This window comes from Bufo bufo, chromosome 6, assembly GCF_905171765.1.
Source record: "Bufo bufo chromosome 6, aBufBuf1.1, whole genome shotgun sequence".
NCBI lineage: Eukaryota > Metazoa > Chordata > Amphibia > Anura > Bufonidae > Bufo > Bufo bufo.
The window spans coordinates 408,810,347-408,832,296 of NC_053394.1; the positions used below are offsets into that span (position 1 = coordinate 408,810,347).

General features: G+C 47.2%; 1 protein-coding gene across 1 annotated transcript in view; it reads right to left on the minus strand.

Annotated features, from left to right (window-relative positions):
- Positions 1-21,950, minus strand: part of LOC121005801 (zinc finger protein 850-like) — a 1,060,224-nt gene that overhangs the window by 320,871 nt on the left and 717,403 nt on the right. The window lies entirely within an intron of this gene.

The window sequence follows — 21,950 nt, forward strand, 5'->3', positions numbered from 1 at the left end:
CGAAAGATTGAACGGGGTGTTAAAATCTAAAATGCTGAAGATGACCAGGGAGACAGGGCTTAATTGGGTTCAGTGTTTGCCTATAACCCTCTTTTCAGTCAGGCATACACCAAGGCCCCCACACAAACTAACCCCATATGAGATCTTATTTGGAACAGGGCCAAGAATGGGACAGTATTTCCCACAAAAGTTACAAATGCATTATGAATCTGTTGCAAAATATGTGATAGCCTTGAGCAAGCAATTGTCTAATATACATGCACAAGTTTTCTCTTCCATTCCAGATCCTAACTCCCTGGAGGGAAGCCACACTCTCAAACCTGGAGAGTGGGTGGTGGTCAAGAAACACGTCAGAAGCACCCTCGAACCACGATACGAGGGACCTTACCAGGTGTTGCTGACCACCCCAACCTCTGTGAAACTCGAAGGGAGACCCACCTGGATCCACGCTTCACATTGTAAAAGAGTGAAGGCTGTCCCACCGTCCCAGGAACCATAAGCCATGAGGATTCACATACTGATCATGACTTTGACAGTGGGCATATCTGCAGTATTCACGCCACTGGGTGATGAATGGGACAATTCACTGATACGGCACCATCAAATTTTAGTCCAGGGGTTGAAGGAGACTGAAACTCTGAGAGATTGTTGGATCTGTACCCACAGTCCCGTGAGTTCAACCAGTATGCCTTATTTTGCAATACCCCTGGACCTTTCTGAACTGATTGACCTGTCTAATTCTACCATCTTTCTCACTAGTATACACCAAGTTAAATCTAGTACAAACAAGGACAGGGAAGTAGCCTTACCTGTTTCAGGGTGGGCAGATGCCCCATGGCCCATGATAAACAGATCAGGACCCTCGGTAGATCATAGCTCTACTCCTTGGCAAGAGGGACACTGGGCTAATGTCACATGTTTTCCTAGCTGGACACACTGTTATTGTCTCCAAGTACAAACCAAAGGTATGATATTTAGTCCACACATACACTCAGGTTGCGATGATTCAAAAACAGACAGCCACGTGCAGTGTATTGGTGTAGATGCTGAGAACGGAAAGGATCTGCCCTGTAACAACCGTACTGTACAGGATCTCCGGACAGGTATATTAGCTAACGACACCGAAAGCCAGTCAAAAGGATATGAGTTGGCGAAAGGGACACAATTAGCCAAACTAATTACCCGATTATTCAATGGCACAGCAGTAGCAGTTCCAGACGACATATACTTAGTTTGTGGACACAAAGCATACAAATGGTTATCTGAGAATGTCACAGGACTGTGCACCATCGCCAGGCTTACTCCTGCAACCTTTATAGTACCACACTCTGAAATTGACATAAATGCAGTACCTAAACACACCTTGTATCGTAGGGCCAAAGATAACACACCCAGACCAAATGGCAAGCCACATGTAGTAGAGATGAGCATTTCCAACAAAATTGTTAGTTCCATCTTCATATATCCCATGATAATGCAGATGTGGGATCATCTGGTAGTAGCAACAGACTACCTGGATGACCAAATATGGGAGGTGATGAGACTTATGAATACCTCAAACATTGTGCAAAACCAGTTAATCATCGTCACCAACCAACACACATTAGTTCTAGATTATGTTACAGCTAAAGATGGAGGTATGTGCCAGGTTGTGGGACCCTCTTGTTGCCATTACATAGACCCGCAGGGTAATTTGCAAGTTAAGGTGGATATAGAGAAGATGGCGGATTTAAGAGATAAATGGCTGGATGCACATAAAGTTGATAAAGATACATGGTGGTCTGATACCTTCTCTTCCCTTAACCCCAATAACTGGTTCAAAGGTATTGGGGGTTGGTTCATGGGAATTGTCCAAGTAATATTGCAGGTAGCCCTAATAATATTGGTGATATATGTAGTGATTAAGCTCGTTCTTATTTGTGTGACCCGCTTTTCAAAAAGAATGAAGAAAACTGATTAACGACCTATTATGCTCCTCTACGATGAGGAAGGACAGAAGGAAACATCATTCAACACAGCTCCCCCTCCTCACAATGATACCTGGCTGAGATAGGGTGAGATGAATCCCAGGGTATTACCACAAGTCCGAGCAACCGGGAGCCTACCTATAAGGGTTAGGTTGTCGCCACTGCGGGTGAAGAGGATACGAATGGTATGCCCAGGGGATTCGCTAGGCGAAGGGAAAGTCTACAATCAAGTTTCCAAGGGAGGACTGTTATGGACTATTGATACAAAATGGATACTTGCTTGTTGAGGACTATGTTTAGCTAAGATGGCGGCCAGGCATTCAGCCAACACCTATAAACTAGAATCTTATTTTGTGTTTTATCATGTGTTTCTTTGTGGTTTCTGTTCAGCTCAAGCAAGCAGTTACAAAGAAAGAAGTAACGGTATCTCCCACGAGCCAGGGGGGAGGGTGGAGGAATTTCTTCTTCTGGCCGTCAAGGTTACAGAGTGTTTGTAGCCAATAGAAAAGATATACTTTATCTTTCCCCCCCCCCCCCCTCCCTGTCGTAAAACCTATGTATTTTGTGTTGTTTTCAGGAAATAAACTAGAGATCCTGTTTAACTCCTTGCAGTGGGTTGTTCAGTTTTGATCTCTCCGTGCACGTACATTAATTAATTAATTTGGAGCAGTACATCAACCGAACTGGCAGCTTGGCCAGAACCAGAACACCTGTTCTGTGAGCTTTTAGCCACCCTTTCTTTTCCCGACATGCTGTTTCCCACTACTCTGGATTCAGTTTACCACCAGGGGGACATGTCTACACCTTTCATTAGCTGGCTGATGTTCTTCACTGCCTGTCTTCTCTCTTCCTTACTACTTCTGTAGCTGGGATCCCTGTCGGTCCTGTTCTACATACCTTGGGTGTTGCTCATCTCTAAATTAGCTTAGTCTTCATAGGCCCCATTGGGGACTCCTACCGTTCTCTAGGGGGCCAGAAACCTGTAGTTCTCCTGACTACCGCAAAAACCATCGGCTTCAGCGCGGACGCAAACCAAACGCTTGCTGCACATTACTTCTCTTGAACATACATTCAGTACACTAATACAACAGGCAAACCAACAAACACAACGCAAACAGCCCACAGACGGAAACAAGATCCATACACTCACAAAGTACCCAAATCTTATTTATTTCTTCACACCACCGGTGCTGGGAGGGCCCTAGACTTCTCTGTCACCATGAACTGGACTGAGCTACACAGAAACTAGGCTTATAGCACTAGCGAACTCTTAGTGGACATTACCTGGGATGAGGGTCACATGGAAAAGAAGGAACAGAGGGCAATGTAAGAATCAAACATACAGTCTTACCGGTAACGGATGAAACTAGTAATTTGATTAGTTATTAATATAAGGCAATACTTCCAGACCATACTAACGGCATTTTAATAGTTAAGCTTCTGCAGAATCTTATCTCAAGGTTAGCATTCTTCAGCAACATCATATGTAAGACAGAAAGAACAGTCTGGCCTTAAAGCTACAGTTTACCACAGTTGAGACCATTTCCATCACAATCCCCTCCTTTTGTGATTTTAGCAGATGGGCAGGACCCCCGGGGCCGAGTACTTCACTTGACTTTGTATCAAATGCAGGACTTAACCTAATATCTTCACCCGATTCCCCTTGACCTGGAGACCTGGACATCGGCACCAACCACAACAACCTCCAAGTGCTGACTTAATCCCAGCAAAGGAAAAAACATAGAAGTTGAGGCATTTCATCTAATTAAACAATACTGCAAGTAAGTCTACTTTCACACTCGCATTTGGTGCGGATCCGTCATGGATCTGCACAGACGGATCCGTTCAGATAATACAACCTTCTGCATCCGTTCAGAACGGAGCCGTTTTCATTATCTTTAACATAGCCAAGACGGATTTGTCTTGAACACCATTGAAAGTCAATGGGGGACGGATCCGTTTTCTATTGTGCCATATTGTGTCAGTGAAAACGGATCCGTCCCCATTGACTTACATTGTGTGTCAGGACGTTTGTCTCAGTTTCGTCAGACGGACACCAGAACGCTGCAAGCAGCCTCCGAAGCGGAATGGAGACGGAACGGAGGCAAACTGATGCATTCTGAGCGGATCCTTTTCCATTCAGAATGCATTAGGGCAAAACCGATCCGTTTTGGACCGCGTGTGAGAGCCCTGAACGGATCTCACAAACGGAAAGCCAAAACGCGAGTGTGAAAATAGCTTAATAACTAATTATAGGTAAATGTGTATCCTGCACTTACTGAGTTGAGGACTCCATGTGATGCTACTTAGATCTGTGTGTATTGTTTCGTGCTTGTAGCCGTATCAGGAAAAACACCAGTAGCTAAGATGGCCGCTGGGCAGGGAGTGAAGTTACCTCAGTTAAGATGGCTGCCAGAAAGAAAATGGGATAAGTTAAGATGGCTGCCAGAGAGAAAATGGGATCAGTTAAGATGGCTGCCGGAGAGTCAGTGGGATTAGTTAAGATGGCTGCCGGAGTGGAAGCTGGTACATAAGGTGTGCCATCCTGTGTGATAACCGGGTACAAGGAGGTGGGCCTGGGGCATGGTTTTACCGCACCACAGCTGTAACAGACATTCCTCCCTGTGGGATTTTGGCAATGACATACTCCACAGATCCACCCCTCCGGAGACTGAGGGGGCTGATAATATGGTGGGGTCGGGCCTGCTGAAGCATGGCCGAGTCTTCCGGATCCATTTTAGGGGCTGTGTTGGCGGCATGTAAAGGTAACAGACATCCCAACCTGCAAAAACTCATTTCAGGGAGGTGCACTTCTCATTTCCGGGAGTTTTTTTCTCTTTCACAAACTTTTTATTACATTTTCCAGACATCTGCAGTATCTGCACACTTTGCTCTATGGTGTGGAGGACGGGGCTCATTACCCTGCCCCAAATTATCATATTTATGTATATGATTAAAGGGATTCTGTCACCACCTATAAGCCCTGTGAGTTAAACATCTGCTCATGTCCAGGGTAGCGTTCTGATTTCTAAGGTGGCCTTATAAAAGCTATTTGTGGCTTTATTCTGCGGAAAAACAGGTTTTACTAACCTGTCAATCATTGAATTAAGGTGCCCAAGCAGGGGGGGGTCTGTGGATGCATGGTGCCCGGCCGCACGCATCGCCGTTCATGCCCAGCGCCGCCTTCTACTCCTCAGTGCCGCCTCTCCCTCCCTCCTCCTCCTGCGCACAGGCTCAGCCTGATGCGCCGTTGCGGACTGCTGGCATCAGCTTCTTCTTGCACTGTGCGCACGCGCCGAGAAGGGGACACTGCTACAGGTTGCCGGAAAGGTTTACTGCGAGTAAACTAGAGATGGGAAGTTCAGATCTTTCACATGAATCGGTTCATTCGCTGAGCTGACAAGAAGCAAGTGACCCGAAGCTTAGGTTGCGCAATGCGCATGCGCGGATGACAGAAGCTTCCATTCACTTGCTGACTCGCTGAGTCGGCTCTTGGTCTGAGTCAGGAAGTTTATTCTTTAAAACCCTGTGTGTAATTATCTACCCCACTGTAGGAAAAAACAAGCATCCAGGGGGGGTGAATTTAACACTGGGGTAAATAATATGATTAAGGCCTCTTTCACACTTGCGTTGTCCGGATCCGGCGTGTACTCCACTTGCCGGAATTACACGCCGGATCCGGAAAAACGCAAGTGTACTGAAAGCATTTGAAGACTGAGCCGTCTTCAAAATGCTTTCAGTGTTACTATGGCACCCAGGACGCTATTAAAGTCCTGGTTGCCATAGTAGGAGCGGGGAGCGGTATACTTACAGTCCGTGCGGCTCCCAGGGCGCTCCAGAAGGACGTCAGAGTGCCCCATGCACATGGATGACGTGATCCATGTGAGATCACGTGATCCATGAGTGTGGGGCGCCCTGACGTCACTCTGGAGCGCCCGGGGAGCCGCACGGACGGTAAGTATACTGCTCCCCGCTACACTTTACCATGGCTGCCAGGACTTTAGCGTCCTGGCAGCCATGGTAACCATTCAGAAAAAGCTAAACGTCGGATCCGGCAATGCGCCAAAACGACGTTTAGCTTAAGGCCGGCTCCGGATCAATGCCTTTCAATGGGCATTAATTCCGGATCCGGCCTTGCGGCAAGTGTTCAGGATTTTTGGCCGGAGCAAAAAGCGCAGCATGCTGGGGTATTTTCTCCGGCCAAAAAACGTTCCGTTCCGGAACTGAAGACATCCTGATGCAACCTGAACGGATTTCTCTCCATTCAGAATGCATTAGGATAAAACTGATCAGGATTCTTCCGACGACGGAACTCTATGCCGGAAGAAAAGAACGCAGGTGTGAAAGAGCCCTAAAATGGAGGGTTTAATGTGTAAATGTATTTTAAAAAAAATCCATCTCTCTCAATAGTTCTACAGCTACTGAATGAGACAGACGAAGGGAGGCCTTTAACATATATATCTCCTTGAGAAGCCAATTTGACCCTAAAGGGTTAATTCAGCCTGTAATGTAAACTGTGTCCTGTCACTTCTCTTATCTCTCTGCTGACTGCCCTCTGCCCCTTAACCCTATCACTGCTGCAGCCTGCTCATCAGCCTCAGTGTAAACTGTTCCAGTGACTCAAAGAATTGAATGAGTCTCTAAGGCTACTTTCACACTTGCGTTTGTGGCTCCGTTTGAAGGGTCTCGCAAGCGGCCCCGAACGCATCCGTACAGCCCCAATGCATTCTGAGTGGACGCGGATCCGCTCAGAATGCATCAGTCTGGCAGCGCTCAGCCTCCGCTCAGCAAGCGGACACCCGAATGCTGCTTGCAGCGTTGGGGTGTCCGCCTGGCCGTGCGGAGGCGAGCGGATCCGTCCAGACTTACAATGTAAGTCAATGGGGACGGATCCGTTAGAAGTTGACCAATATGGCTCAATTTTCAAGCGGATCCGTCCCCCATTGACTTTCAATGTAAAGTCTGGACGGATCCGTCTGAACTACTTTCACACTTAGAATTTTTTCTACAATATAATGCAGACGGATCCGTTCTGAACGGATCCAAACGTCTGCATTATAGGAGCGGATCCGTCTGTGCAGACATCAGACGGACCCGCTCTGAACGCTAGTGTGAAAGTAGCCTTAGGCCTCATGCACACGACCGTATGGCTTTTTCAGTGTTTTGCGGTCCGTTTTTCACTGATCCGTTGTTCCGTTTTTTGTTTCCGTTGTGTTTCCGTTTCTGTTCCGTTTTTCCGTACCTTTTTTCCGTATGGCATATACAGTATACAGTACCGTAATTACATAGCTAAAATTGGGCTGGGCATAACATTTTCAATTGATGGTTCAGCAAAAAACGGAACGGAAACGGAAGACATACGGATGCATTTCCATATGTGTTTTGTTTTTTTTGCGGACCCATTGACTTGAATGGAGCCACGGAACGTGATTTGCGGGCAATAATAGGACATGTTCTATGTTAAAACGGAACGGAATAACGAAAATACGGAAACGGAATGCATACGGAGTACATTCCGTTTTTTTTTTGCGGAACCATTGAAATGAATGGTTCCGTATATGGAACGCAAAAAACGTCCAGAAACGGGGAAAAAAAACGGCCGTGTGCAAGAGGCTACATTCACACGTCCGTGGTGTGTTGCGGACCCGCTAATTGCGGGTCCGCAACACACCAGCCCGTCACCCCCATAGAAATGTCTATTCTTGTCCGCAAGCTGCGGACAAGAATAGGACATGCTCTATCTTTTTGCGGAGCTGCGGACTCAAAATCGGGGCCACGCTCCGCAATTGCGGCTGCAGACAGCACACCGTGTGCTGTCCGCATCCATTCCGTCCCCATAGAGAATGAATGGGTCCGCACCCATTCCGCAAAATTGCGGAAAGGATGCGTACCCATTTTGCGGACGTGTGAGTGGAGCCTTAGTCGGATCTTTAGATTCTTTTAAGCTGTGACTCATTCGATTCTTAGACTCCTCCTGTACAGTGTGTGACTCAGAGCTGCTTGCCTGAGCTCTGATTGGCTGCAGGCCGGGGTGGGCGGAGAGGGGAGGGGCTGGCTTCCACTCTACATTTGCCATTTTTGTAACCTTTGACCTCACAGTACATGTCAACGTTTTAACCCTTACAATTACTGACTGGTGGTCACTAAGGACCTATTTACGTTCTTGGATCAAGAACTGTTTTTTCTTTTAAAACTTCACTTTTATGCTGTTATTTAAATATACATAATCCCTTTAATCTTAGTTCTATTACTATACTAAAGACCTACTTTAAAGCTCTCAGTGGAGCGGGCTCGCTCTCAGTTCTTTACTTATTGTATATTTTTCATGGACTTATATCACAGTTGCTGCTACCTTGTTAATGTATGGGACTTTCTATTGTAATCCCTTCTGTTCATATAGCAGGGAAATTGAGGGAGGGAGAGGATTAGGGGATTGACCTGAAGGTTGGCACAATCTCTAGGAGGGCAGCGTCACGATCCTCTATTTAATATCGTGCCCCTGGTATATTAGGATCTATGTTGGAATCATTCCCTGATGGTTGCAGCTGCTGCTTATGCTGTTGGTGCACTCCTCCTCTCACCTCCTCACCATTTCTCTCCACAGCCTATATTCCCCTTATGGCCGCTGCCTACTATAGTAATTGTTGTTGTCTGCTCGTATATTTCAGCCTAGTCCCTATGGTTCGCTGCTACTGTGGTCATTTCTTTGTTTGCTCATGTGTTTGAGCTTAGTCCACACCGCACTGCCTAAAACCTAACACTCACACCCCCTGCATCCCGACATGTTTCGCTGTAACCAGCGTCTTCAGGGGATGATGCAGGTGGGAGTGTTGGGGGCAGAGACCATCCTTTAAAGGTTTGTTTCGGGTCACATGTTCTTAAACTCCAATCATTTACTGATACATCATATCACTTTGTTTCGTTAGTCACACCCTCTAATTACTGATTGGCCCCAGTCTGTCATGCACTGATGACTCACGGTTGTGCAACATAACTAATATGTAAATGATTGGAGTTTGCCCCCAACACTCCCACCTGCATCATCCCCTGAAGACGCTGGTTACAGCGAAACATGTCGGGATGCAGGGGGTGTGAGTGTTAGGTTTAATGCAGTGCGGTGTGGACTAAGCTCAAACACATGAGCAAACAAAGAAATGACCACAGTAGCAGCGAACCATAGGGACTAGGCTCAAATATACGAGCAGAGCCGTATAGCGAGGGACACAGGCTGGAAGAGGTCTGCATCGCATCGCTGGAGGTAAATATAAGTGGGGGTTTTTTTGTTTGTTTTTTATATATAGGTACAATACTGGATCATGATGGGGGGGCTACTGACATAAGGAGGACTACTGGCACATGATAAGAAGGGGCTACTGGCACATAAGGGGGGGCTACTGGCACATAAGGGGGGGCTACTGGCACGTAAGGGGGGCTACTGGCACGTAAGGGGGGCTACTGGCACGTAAGGGGTGCTACTGGCACGTAAGGGGGGCTACTGGCACGTAAGGGGTGCTACTGGCACATAAGGGGCACTACTGGCACATAATAAGGGGGGGTTACTGGCACATAATAAGGGGGGCTACTGGCACATGATAGGGGGGGCACTCTGGCTACTGGTACATGATATGAGGGGGCTCTGGCTGCTGGCACATGATGGTGGGGGGGCTCTTATTACTAGCACATGATTGGGGGGCATCTTACTGGCACATGATTGGGGGCATCTATAGGAGCACATCTTACTGGCACATGATTGGTGGCATCTATTGGGGCACTGTTATTACTGTCAGATAATTGGGTGGCACTATAGGGGCATCTACTGAGGCTAAAAGAAGGGGTATTTTATATGGGGGGCTCTGTATAGGGGCATTTTATACTGGGACACATTATGGTGGGTACTATGGGGAAGGGGGGAGGAGCACTATGGGGTCATCTACGGGGGCACTGAGAAGGGGTATTTTATATTGGCACATTATGGGAAGATTAGCTCAACTGTGGGCATTACAAAAGGGTATGTTTTGCACATTATAGGGAGAATTATTTCTCCTGGGGGGGGGCATTATGGTGGGCTTTATTACTCCCCCATGGTATGACCCCCAAGTAGCAGCACCAGCCTCTCCCTGCTCTGCTATCCCTCTGCCCATTCTCCAAATCCTTATTATGAAATCTTTCTCATTAGGATAAAACACAACATCAGCTCCGCCGAGCCCCCGACCAAGTGTGGAAGTGGCGTCCGAGATCCCCAAGGGCCAAGTCAAGTAACTGTAAGTTTTCATGTGAAATATGTTTGTAGTTGATCTTTATTATCGATTTTACATTGCAGATTTTTTATTTTTTTTTGCGGCATATGGGTGAGATTTTATAAATATTTTTATTATTTGGTCGAAAGGCTCATTGGGGGGAGGGGAGATTGTAACAGGACTGCCGTTGAATATCTAAAATGGCTGGTCAAGTAAAATGTTGCATGCAACAATCATTAAATAGGTGGCCAACAAAAAAGGGGCGGGTCAAAGGGCGTGGTAAAATACTGTCTGAGCATGCTGAGAGTTGTAGTTTTGCAACAGTGGGAGGCATCCTGGTTGGGAAAACACTGTGATAATATGAACAATGGGGGATTCTACAAAAGAGCTATCGTGGGGCAAAGTTCATATTCGTGTTTACACACGTGTTTTAAAATGAATGCTTTCTCCTATTACAAACAAGTAAATAATGACGCAATGCTGTGGGGCTGGTATGCAACTTTTTCCAGGGCTGGTTTTTATCCCCAGTCCGGCCCTGTGACTGGGGATCCAAATAACCATTATACAGCGCTGTAATTCCATCAAACTGTTCTTGTTATTGGGGTGCAAGTGCTGTTTTATACAGCCATTAACAGGGTTTGTTACAAGGAAATATTTCAACAGTATATTTTATTTGCCCTTGTGCCGTGCAGTTATATGTTGAAAAGCCTTTAGTGGCGTATATAAGTACAAAAAGAAAAATATATTCGTTGTTCAGCGCTGCAGTTATTTGTTGAAAAGCCTTTAGTGGCGTATATAAGTACAAAAAGAAAAATATATTCGCTGTTCAGCGCTGCAGTTATATGTTAAAAAAAAAAGCCTTTAGTGGCGTATATAAGTACAAAAAAATATATAGGGTATATTCGGCGTTCAGCGCTACATTTATATGTTGAAAAGCCTTTAGTGGCGTATATCAGTGGAAAATGAAAAATATATTTGCCGTTCAGCGTTGCACTTATATGTTGAAAAGCCTTGTGTAGTGTAAAAGTGGAAAAAAACTAGGACCTAATTGCCGTTCAGCAGTACAGTCACATCGTCTAAAGCCCTTTTTGCCGTGTATTAGTGGCAAAACAAAAAAATATATATTCGCTGTTTTTTGTGGTGTTTAGTGGCGAAAGAAAAATATATTTGCAGTTTTTTGGGGTGTTTTAATTTCCTTTTTATTTCTTTCTTTCTTTTATCTAACATGATGTCAGACAGAGAAGTGCAAGGCCCTGCACAGGGGAGTGAAAGAGGCGTAAATGTTTCTGGCGCAGGCACAGGTCGCAGCAGAGTAAGGGGACATGGCAGCAGGGGTCACTTCCAGAGGCCTGAGCTCCCAGTGACAGCTAGTGGTTGTGTCTTGACCAGCAACCCAGCGGTTCTTGAATGATTGACATGGCCATATGTAGAATCTGTGGGCAGAAGGTGAAGTGTGGCCAGGGTGCCAATGTTGGCACCACAGGCCTGTGTCAATATAAACTGGCCTGGGAGAACCGTGGGTCAGATGTGGTGGTCCAGCCTGCTGCATCACCCAGTGGCACGCAGCACCCGATTTCAGGCAGTCAAGGCTCCACAACCTCAGCCGAAGGGAGCTGTCTGTCCTTCCCATCATCTGCTGGTCCCGATGCTCCTGCTCTACCTCCTCCTCATCAGTAATTCCATCAGCAATAGATCACTGAAGCGATTGCCAAGAGACAATAATATGCATGCACTCATCCAACGGTGCAGAAGCTGAATGTGCTCCTGTCCAAGTTGCTGGTGCTGCAGTCCCTCCCTTTCCAAGTGTTGGACTCTGCACTAGAGTTGACCTGGATGTTCGGGTTTGGCCGAACTTCACAAAAAAGTTTGAATTCGGGACCCGAACCCGAACCCTATTGAAGTCAGTTTTGAACACTAAAATGGCTGTAAAAATGTCATGGAAAGGGCTAGAGGGTTGCAAATGGCATTAAAATGTGGTTAAGAGCATGGCAAGTGCTCTGCAAACAAATCTTGATAGGGAAATGACTTTGAATAACATAAAATACGTAAAAATATAAAATATTGATCTAGAAGGACGAGGTCCATATGGAGTAGGAGGTTGAGGAGGCGGTGGATGTGGCGGTGTAGATGGAAGTGGAGGAGGAGGAGGTAGCCTACACTACTTTTTGGTTTTAAATGTATTTATATTTTTTTAAATTAGGGTACACACCAAAACATTGGGAAATATATAACCTGTGATAACCCCCTCCAGTCGTGCTAAACACACGTTCAGACAATACACTGGCTGCAGGGCAGGCCAGCACCTCCAAGGCATAAAGGGCAAGCTCAGGCCATGTGCCCAATTTGGAGACCCAGAAGTTGAAGGGGGCAGACCCATCATTCAGTACGTTTAGGCGTGTGCACACATACTGCTCCACCATGTTGCACGTCCCCGTGATGTCCACGATACAATTGGATATCTTCTCTATTAACTTTCAATGTTCTTTTATGCACCTACCATGATGATCACGGGTGGCGGGGAATCAGGGTTCCAGGCCGGAGAGGGAGCCTGAGAAAGGGATAGCACATCCAAGGGCCACTTTAAGTTCCCAATCCGCCCCTGCCAGCCATCATGAACATACAGTCCCATGTAAATAACCTCATGCGCTCTGCAGCCACCTCCAACGCACAGTCCCATGTAAATAAAATCACCGTGCCCGCCTCGTCCAACATGCAGTCCCATGTAAATAACATCACCCCCTCAACATTCAGTCCCATGTAAATAGCATCACTCTCTTCAGCCCTAACAAACAGTCCCAGTTAAATAACCACAACCCCCAGCATTCCTCTCGCTCTCACACCCAATCCTTCTCTTCACTTACCTCTCCACATGTAGAAGACCTCGCCACCACTTTTACCCCAGGACTTCTCTTCACTGAAGCGCGCCATCCTCTCCTGCACTGGTCACATGATGGTGACCTCATCGCAGGTCCTCAACCACTACTTTCAGCACTGATCACATGGACTGTGATGTCATCACAGGTCCTTCAGCTCTTCCAATGCATTAGATTCAATTGTATTGCCGTCCTGAGGATGGCAATACAGTTTTATCTATCTGGCAGGCAGTACATTTGGGACCTGAGATCTGTATAAGCGCCACCTGCTGATTGTTCAGGTGTGTTGGGAGTTGGACCTCTACACTGATCTCATATTGATGACCTATCCTGAGTACATGCCGGAGAAACCCTTTAATGACCGCTGTATTTCGTCATGCCGCTTGTTAAAAATAAATCTATTAAACTACAACATCTGTGTGGTTGTGAGGAGCTGCAAAAAACCAAATCTGCCAACCCAATGTCTGTCTAGATAGTAATAATAATCTTTATGTATCGCCAACATTTTCCGCAACGTTTTACAATTTTCCTGATTGGACCTGTAGAATCCTCCACTGCTCCAGCACTGAGGCTCCTGTGGTCTCTTCAGTCTGTTTACATCACTGCAACGACAATATTGGTTGGAGCTCTGATGGCGGTATGTATGTGACCTGACCATTGAGGCCTAGGATGGTCTATGGTGGTCACGTGCTGTGGCATCACTGATGACATCTTCTATTGGCTGTAGGGTCATGTGAAAGTGTGACATACCATGAAACTGCCTTGACCTCACCCATGTTTCGATCACTATAAAAAGAGAGAACACAACATCTACACTTTATTATCTCCTCCGATGTCTTGTCTTATTGTCTCCAGTAATTGTATTTTACATGGGATTTTGAAGGATTTTCCATCGTCTCATCTTCTTTCCTTTCAGGTTCCTACAATATAGGATCCTCTCAGTGGATATCTTCTATATGACATCAATCTCCTGATTGACCCTTCAAGGATGGATAGGGACAGGGACAAGATGGCGGAGAGTATAATAAATCTCACCCTAGAGATCCTCTTCTTGCTTACTGGAGAGGTGAGAGGTTCTGATGATGTCACATTACATCATCTTATCTATGTTACTAACAGATGGACATGACTGGAGAGGTGAGGGACTCTGGAGATGTATGGAGTGATATTTATTACTGTGTCTTTCCATAACCAGGACTACACAGTAGTGAAGAAGACCTCTAGTGAGCGCTGTCAGGACCCTGTGTCTGAAGGATGGGGAAGAACCCTGAGCCCAATCATGGAGCCTCCACCTCACCCCCTGATACATGAGGAAATCAATAGAGAGAAGATCCTAGAACTTACCAACAAGATGATTGAGCTGCTGACTGGAGAGGTGACACTGCTGGGACATTAAACAGGAACGTTATGAAGGGATCTGGGTGATGACTGTATCATTGTGTTGTCAGGTTCCTATAAGGTGCCAGGATGTCGCCGTCTATTTCTCCATGGAGGAGTGGGAGTATTTAGAAGGACACAGAAATCTGTACAAGGACATCATGATGGAGGATCACCAGCCGCACACATCACCAGGTAATAGACATGACTAAATACACACGTCCTCTCATTATTTGTATGTAAGAAATGAATTCAGTCACTGGATGTGTTTCCTACAGTTAAGGAAGAGAGAAGTCCCAGTCCTCTTCTTCCACAGGATGGTTCAGAAGAACATCACAATGTCCCACAGGATGATCAGGTAGATGGAGATAAGGTCTCATGAAATGTCCCCTATGATCTGTAGAAGGCTGTGAAGATCTTGTCTTCAGTCTTGTTTTATCCACCAGTATTATATGTTTTATCCTTGTATAATGAGAAAGATGGAGATGGCAGGATTACAGCTGACCATAGACATTACATGTTGTCTGGTTCTTCTCACAATTTTCTGCCTATGGAGACTTTTAAGATGGCCTCCTCTGTGAACTGCTGCAGACCCTTTGTGGCTACACAAGAGTGGCACAGCAGTTTTCTGAGATTTCCTTGGCCGGGACTATTGAATAATACAAATGGTCAATCATAGTTGTGCTCGGATTGTCGGCTTGAACATGAACATCAGGAGATAAATGCATCATTATCTTTAAGGGTTTTGTAGTCTAGGGTGGCAGTACCATCGCAATACCACGGCGTCCATTCTAGCACATCTAGATACAAGTCACCCTTCTTACTTGTATAGAGTATAATATAATATTGGCAGTTGATTAATGGAAAAGCTGTATATGATTATTTTCATCAGCACATATTCCGTATTTTCTGCTTTCTAAGACACACTGCGATGTACCAGTGACATGTAAACAGGGGCGTTATCAGGGTAAGAGTAGCCATCACATATAAACTAGCAGTAATCCCTTATCTGTAAGCAGTACTCGCCATGCATGCAGCGGGCAGACCGGCAGCGCACGTCACTTACTCAGTCACGCTTCGGCCCCGCACACTTCATTAATGAATGGCGAGTACTGCTTACAGATAAGGGATTACTGCAAGTTTAGCAAAGCAGCCCTGCTGGGGGCTGCTGTATACACTTTATATGTGATGGCTATGACTAGGGCCCAATGTTATGGGGTCGGATCCCCCCATAACGCTGCCCTCCACAGATCCCCCTATAACGCTGCCCTCCACAGATCCCCCTATAACGCTGCCCTCCACAGATCCCCCTATAACGCTGCCCTCCACAGATCCCCCTATAACGCTGCCCTCCACAGATCCCCCTATAACGCTGCCCTCCACAGATCCCCCCATAACGCTGCCCTCCACAGATCCCCCCCATAACGCTGCCCTCCACAGATCCCCCCATAACGCTGCCCTCCACAGATCCCCCCCCATAATGCTGCCCTCCACAGATCCCCCCCCATAATGCTGCCCTCCACAGATCCCCCCCATAATGCTGCCCTCCACAGATTCCCCCCCCCATAATGCTGCCCTCCACAGATCCCCCCCCATAATGCTGCCCTCCACAGATCCCCCCCATTATGCTGCCCTCCACAGATCCCCCCCCCATAAGGCTGCCCTCCACAGATCCCCCCCATAAGGCTGCCCTCCACAGATCCCCCCCCCATAACGCTGCCCTCCACAGATCCCCCCCATAACGCTGCCCTCCACAGATCCCCCCATAACGCTGCCCTCCACAGATCCCCCCATAACGCTGCCCTCCACAGATCCCCCCCCATAACGCTGCCCTCCACAGATCCCCCCCATAACGCTGCCCTCCACAGATCCCCCCATAACGCTGCCCTCCCCAGATCCCCCCCATAACGCTGCCCTCCCCAGATCCCCCCCATAACGCTGCCCTCCACAGATCCCCCCCATAACGCTGCCCTCCACAGATCCCCCCCATAACGCTGCCCTCTACAGATTCCCCCCCATAACGCTGCCCTCCACAGATCCCCCCCATAACGCTGCCCTCCACAGATCCCCCCCATAACGCTGCCCTCCACAGATCCCCCCTCCATAACGCTGCCCTCCACAGATCCCCCCCCATAACGCTGCCCTCCACAGATCTCCCCCCATAACGCTGCCCTCCACAGATCCCCCCATAACGCTGCCCTCCACAGATCCCCCCCATAACGCTGCCCTCCACAGATCCCCCCCATAACGCTGCCCTCCACAGATCCCCCCATAACGCTGCCCTCCACAGATCCCCCCCATAACGCTGCCCTCCACAGATCTCCCCCCATAACTCTGCCCTCCACAGATCCGCCTATAACGCTGCCCTCCACAGATCCCCTATAACGCTGCCCTCCACAGATCCCCCTATAACGCTGCCCTCCACAGATCCCCCCCATAACGCTGCCCTCCACAGATCCCCCCCCATAACGCTGCCCTTCACAGATCCCCCCCCATAACGCTGCCCTCCACAGATCCCCCCCATAACGCTGCCCTCCACAGATCCCCCCCATAACGCTGCCCTCCACAGATCCCCCCCATAACGCTGCCCTCCACAGATCCCCCCCATAACGCTGCCCTCCACAGATCCCCCCCATAACGCTGCCCTCCACAGATCCCCCCCCCATAACGCTACCCTCCACAGATACCCCCCCCCCATAAGGCTGCCCTCCACAGATTGCTAACTGAACTGCCCCCCCATTAGTTCAAAACCCACCAAAAGCACACCATTTAGTAAAAATATATTTTTCTTAATTTCCTCCTAAAAGACCTGGTCTTATCTTCAGTTACGTCGTATAAAGCGAAAAATACAGTAATTCTAACTCGCCAGCAGTTTTCTAAAGTTGCCCCCACACTCCCTTCCATCAGGAGGTAGATTCTGTACGTCTGTCTGTCAGTAAGCACTATCCCGTGCCAGCGGTAGAATAGCGGTTCCCTGCCTAAAAAAGGATTCCCAGACGCAAACCCTCCTACATGTTTCACCAGGGCGCTGGCTTCATCAGGGGAGTTTGGGTTGTGCTAAGGGGAAGCTCAAGGACCTGCCACATTTTATTGTAATCCTGCTCCTGCCTTTTGTTTTCCCAGCCAATAGTGAAGCCCCCCAGGGCCAGGGAACCATTGGGAAAGCAGTATAGGATTATTTTCATCAGCACAAATGTCAACTCTCCAGCAATTTTCTAGATGCTCAGATGCATCCGTACACAATGCTCCAGATTGCGACCAAAATGGTCGCCAATGCGAATTGCAAAATGGCGACAACACTGGCAGTGAATGGAAACCTTCAAGGTGACATTCGCAGACTGAATGTCCAGCCACAGTTACACAGCGAGCAGCTTTAGAATTTGGGCAATCTTTCCTCCCTCTGAGAGCAAAGAGAGGTTTTCATTCACTGACAGGCAAGCAGAGGTGTTGAGAATAAAGAGTAAAGCTCCTGAAGTATTATAATTTTTTTTTACATCTGCTTTAAAGGGCTCATTCAGACGGCCGTATGCTGTCCGCAAAAATGCGGATCCGTTTTTTTGCGGACAGTTCAGCATTTCCTCAAACAAAACGGATTGCATTCCGTTTTTTTGCTGATCCATAGACTTCAATAGGGCCATGTCCTGATTTTCACGGACAAGTATAGGACATGTTTAATTTTTTTGTTGAGCCGTGCAATGGAAGAAAAGGACCCCATAGACGTGAATGGGACAGCATCTAATCCGCAAAAAAACGGATCTGCATTTTTGCGGACAGCATACGTCAGTCTGAATGAGCCCTTATTATATTTTTTCTAAATGTAGAAAAGAAAAAAAAACGCTGTGTCCCCAGCCGACTGTCACGCTGGTCCTGTCAACACGTGATGCCCGCTGATGTCACTGGTTTCAGTGGTGACTCTCAAGTGATTGGCCTTTTAAGGAGTGCAGTGGGGATAGTTTATTTTAACCCATTTTGTGTCGCATATAGAATTCTGGTTTGAAGCCCCCTTAAAAAAATTAACTCCTTAAAGGGTTTATATCCACTCACACTTACCTGATCCCCAATGGGGGTCCCGGCTCATTTGCTCCCCAGCTTGCGTTGCTTGTCTTGAGTCCCTTCATGAAAACTTCCTGTTTGACGCCGTTACGGCCAATAACTGACCACTGCTTCCCTTGCATTCTGTTAAATGGTCATGTGATGCCAGGGGAGCAGATCTCCACTGTGGCCAGTGATTGGCTGCAGCGGTATCAAGATAAAAGTCTTCATGGAGAAACCCAAGACAAGCAGCGGAGGCCCGGAAGCGAATGAGCCAAGGCCCAGCACCTAGGGATGAAGGAAGCCTGATCAGCAACACGAATCTGCATGTCTGAGAGGTGATGGAAATCGGTGCACAACCCCTTTACCTGTTGCTCCTAAGCATCCCAGTGTTTTTATGGTATTTATTGGAACACTACAGTAGCCATGTGGGTGAGAGTAGGTGGAGGAGCAGTGAGGGGTGTAATGAAGTACAGTGAGCCTCATGATTGATGGGGTTAGAAGAACGAAGGAAAAGGAGAGACATATGGCCAACTACACAAGGTAGGACATGGCTTTTTTTTATTATGCCATAATTATATGTACTTTAAATTTGGCGACTGAATTATTCCGGTTACGAGCCAATGGCTCCTTGATATTTTTTTAGTCTGGAGCACTGATACAGTTTATATCCTTTGATTACGGACACCTGTGATCTCCAGTCTGACCACCAGTCCGAGGCTTGCTGTCCTGTCAGACAGGAGATCAGTCTGTCCTGTGTGGCTGACGTCCTGTGAACTACAGGATTACAGCATCATTTATCAGATCCCTCTGGAGAGCTCCCTCCCCACCAGCTACTCCTCCTTGTCTTCTCTATGTCCCTAAACATGGCATGCTGCTGAAGATCTCATTCCTACATTATCCAATAACCTGGGAAAGCAAATATTTAAACAATAAGTCCCTGAAATTATTACTGATCGGATTCAGTAAGAATTTAGCAAAAATTCATCTGCTTAGGGGAGACCCCAGGAGTGGAGGAGATCTCTCTCTAGACCTAGGTTCTGATAGGAGTGTGTATGTGTGATCTGAACGTACCTACTTCCCCTCTCTCCTTCCCCCGCTTAGGGGTGTAGGAAAGGAGTAAGGGGAGACCTCCGGAGTGGACACTCTCCACTATGTATGACTCCTCACTAAAGCGAGTATTCACTAAATTGAGTTCTCCTCCACTATTTTTCGAGAATCCAGTAGGTATCCTGCAGCCAGACCACACAGAGACCACTAGACCTGGGACATATTGGGTAACCTAGATACCTATAGATTCACCCTAAAATACTTGTGGATCAACCCCCCCACCAGAATTTCATGTGCACTTTGAGCCAACACCTCACTCCAATATCCTATCAGGTGATATACGTGATCTGTACACCATTACATAATAGTGAAAAGAACAGTTATAACTATGCCCTTACACAGTCCATCTGAGTGAAAGAAAAGTTTAATTACTCTATAATTGAGCCTTTGTCTTTAAATTACAGAAAACACACTTGCAATATTGCTAGTACCGTTTAATAATCTGTGTACAGAACCCCTGACTTTTCATTTATAGGCCTCATAATAACATGTCTGGAAAATGGGAGAGTACAAAACGAAAGACCCATGCCTCCTCCTCCCCGAGTTAGAATGTGGGTAGTAGCAGCGGTATTAGTACCTGCCAGGAGTAGTAGTAGTTGGCCACAGTTCTTCCTGGCTCATTAAAAGTGCTAAATTATTATTGAGGACAAAGAGGATGGGATTGTGGACTGGGGGAAGTATGGGGGGCATTACTATTACTGAAGACACTGTCAGAGGTATTATTAATACTGGTAACACAACCAGAGCATTATTATTGCTGGGTCCACTATAAGGGGACATTTAACTACTAGGACACCGTAGGGGGCTTTACAGGGGCTTTATAGCTATAGAGGTGTCACGAGGGTATCAAGAGCCACGTCTGACTCCGTTATACCCGGGGTCAGGAAGTCGCAGCGGGTGGCTGCGCGCTCTATATCTAAAGATCATGGTGTTTCTTAGTTATTGTTTTCTGTGTTTGCCTTGCTATCCTTTTTGTCTCTCTCAGGGATCCGTAGCTTCTCCTCCTCAGCTGTTTCGTGTCTGCCACTCCCTACCTCCTTATTCTCCCCTCACACTTCTCTAGTTGCCAGTTATAGAGCTTCCTGCCTGGACATCTATACTGACCCACTGGAGTGGTTAATCCTGGTTGTTGTTCCTGTGTGCTACCCTCCGGATCCCTGTTTGGCTTATTGTTGTCTCCTGTTGTCGCCCACCTGGGAATATATGTTGAGTCTGTGTTGTCTGTCCTCCCCTTGGTGTTTTCCCTTAGAGTTAGTGGTGCGGACTAGTGTTCCCATCGCCCTGTTCACTACCTAGGGCTCAGCTCAGGGAAAGCCAGGGCGTTAGGCACGTGATCGGCGTACGGGTGAGGAACCCGTCTAGGGACGTCAGGGCAGCCAGGTGCCAGCCGCCAGGTGAGTCAGGGGTCACCATCTTCCCTCTCACTTGGGCAGGGCCTTCCTCGTTCCCTCCCTCTGTGTCACGTATGTGATAGCCACGCCGACCGTGATAAGAGGTTTAGACGCTACGAGTTTGTGTAGTGATCAGTGACAGGGTACTACAACCCATTCAAACTTATTATGGGGAGGGGAAACCCTATCCAAAGTTTTCCCTGGGGCCCTTAGAACTCGGGATGATCTAGTGGTGATAGGTAATCAGTTCTCAGCTCTCCTGTCTTCTCCCCTGTCCTTGTACTATAGACAGAGATAATCAGGATCATCTAGTGGTGATAGATAATCAGTTCTCACCTCTCCTTTTCTTGTACTATAGACAGTGATAATCAGGATGATCTAGTGATGATAGATAATCAGTTCTCACCTCTCCTGTCTTCTCCCCTGTCCCTTATACTATATACAGTATCTTCATGCCTGCAGTCATCCCAAAGCTGGTAAACAGAACAGGAAGACAGTATTAAAGGGTTTGTTCAGGAATAAGTAACTTTTCACATGTGTCCGCAGCCTCTACTATGGAAAGAGTCATACGTACCTGCTACCCTCAGCTCTGGTTATGTGTGCCAGCTCCTGTGTGTCCATCTTCCAGTAAATGTTGTTTGCTTCCTCGCCGGTACAGGCATGGTCACCTGCTTCCAGTCATTGGCTGCAGCAGAGCAGATGATTATGCCCATTCCGAGGAAGTAAACAAGCCATGGACCGAAAGAACTTTGGCTTACTGGCTTCACAGTCCTGGGGCGGCCAGCAAGGGCAACAGGTGCACAAACAATGTAATGGTATATACATACAATGTAAGGTTAGGGATGGAATATAAGGGCTACTCTCCCTGCATTGCAAACTGGTTGTAATAACAAAGCAATCAGATTGGATTTATACAGGAGACCTGCAGATATTTGGGTCAGATAACTCCTGCTGTCCGGTCAT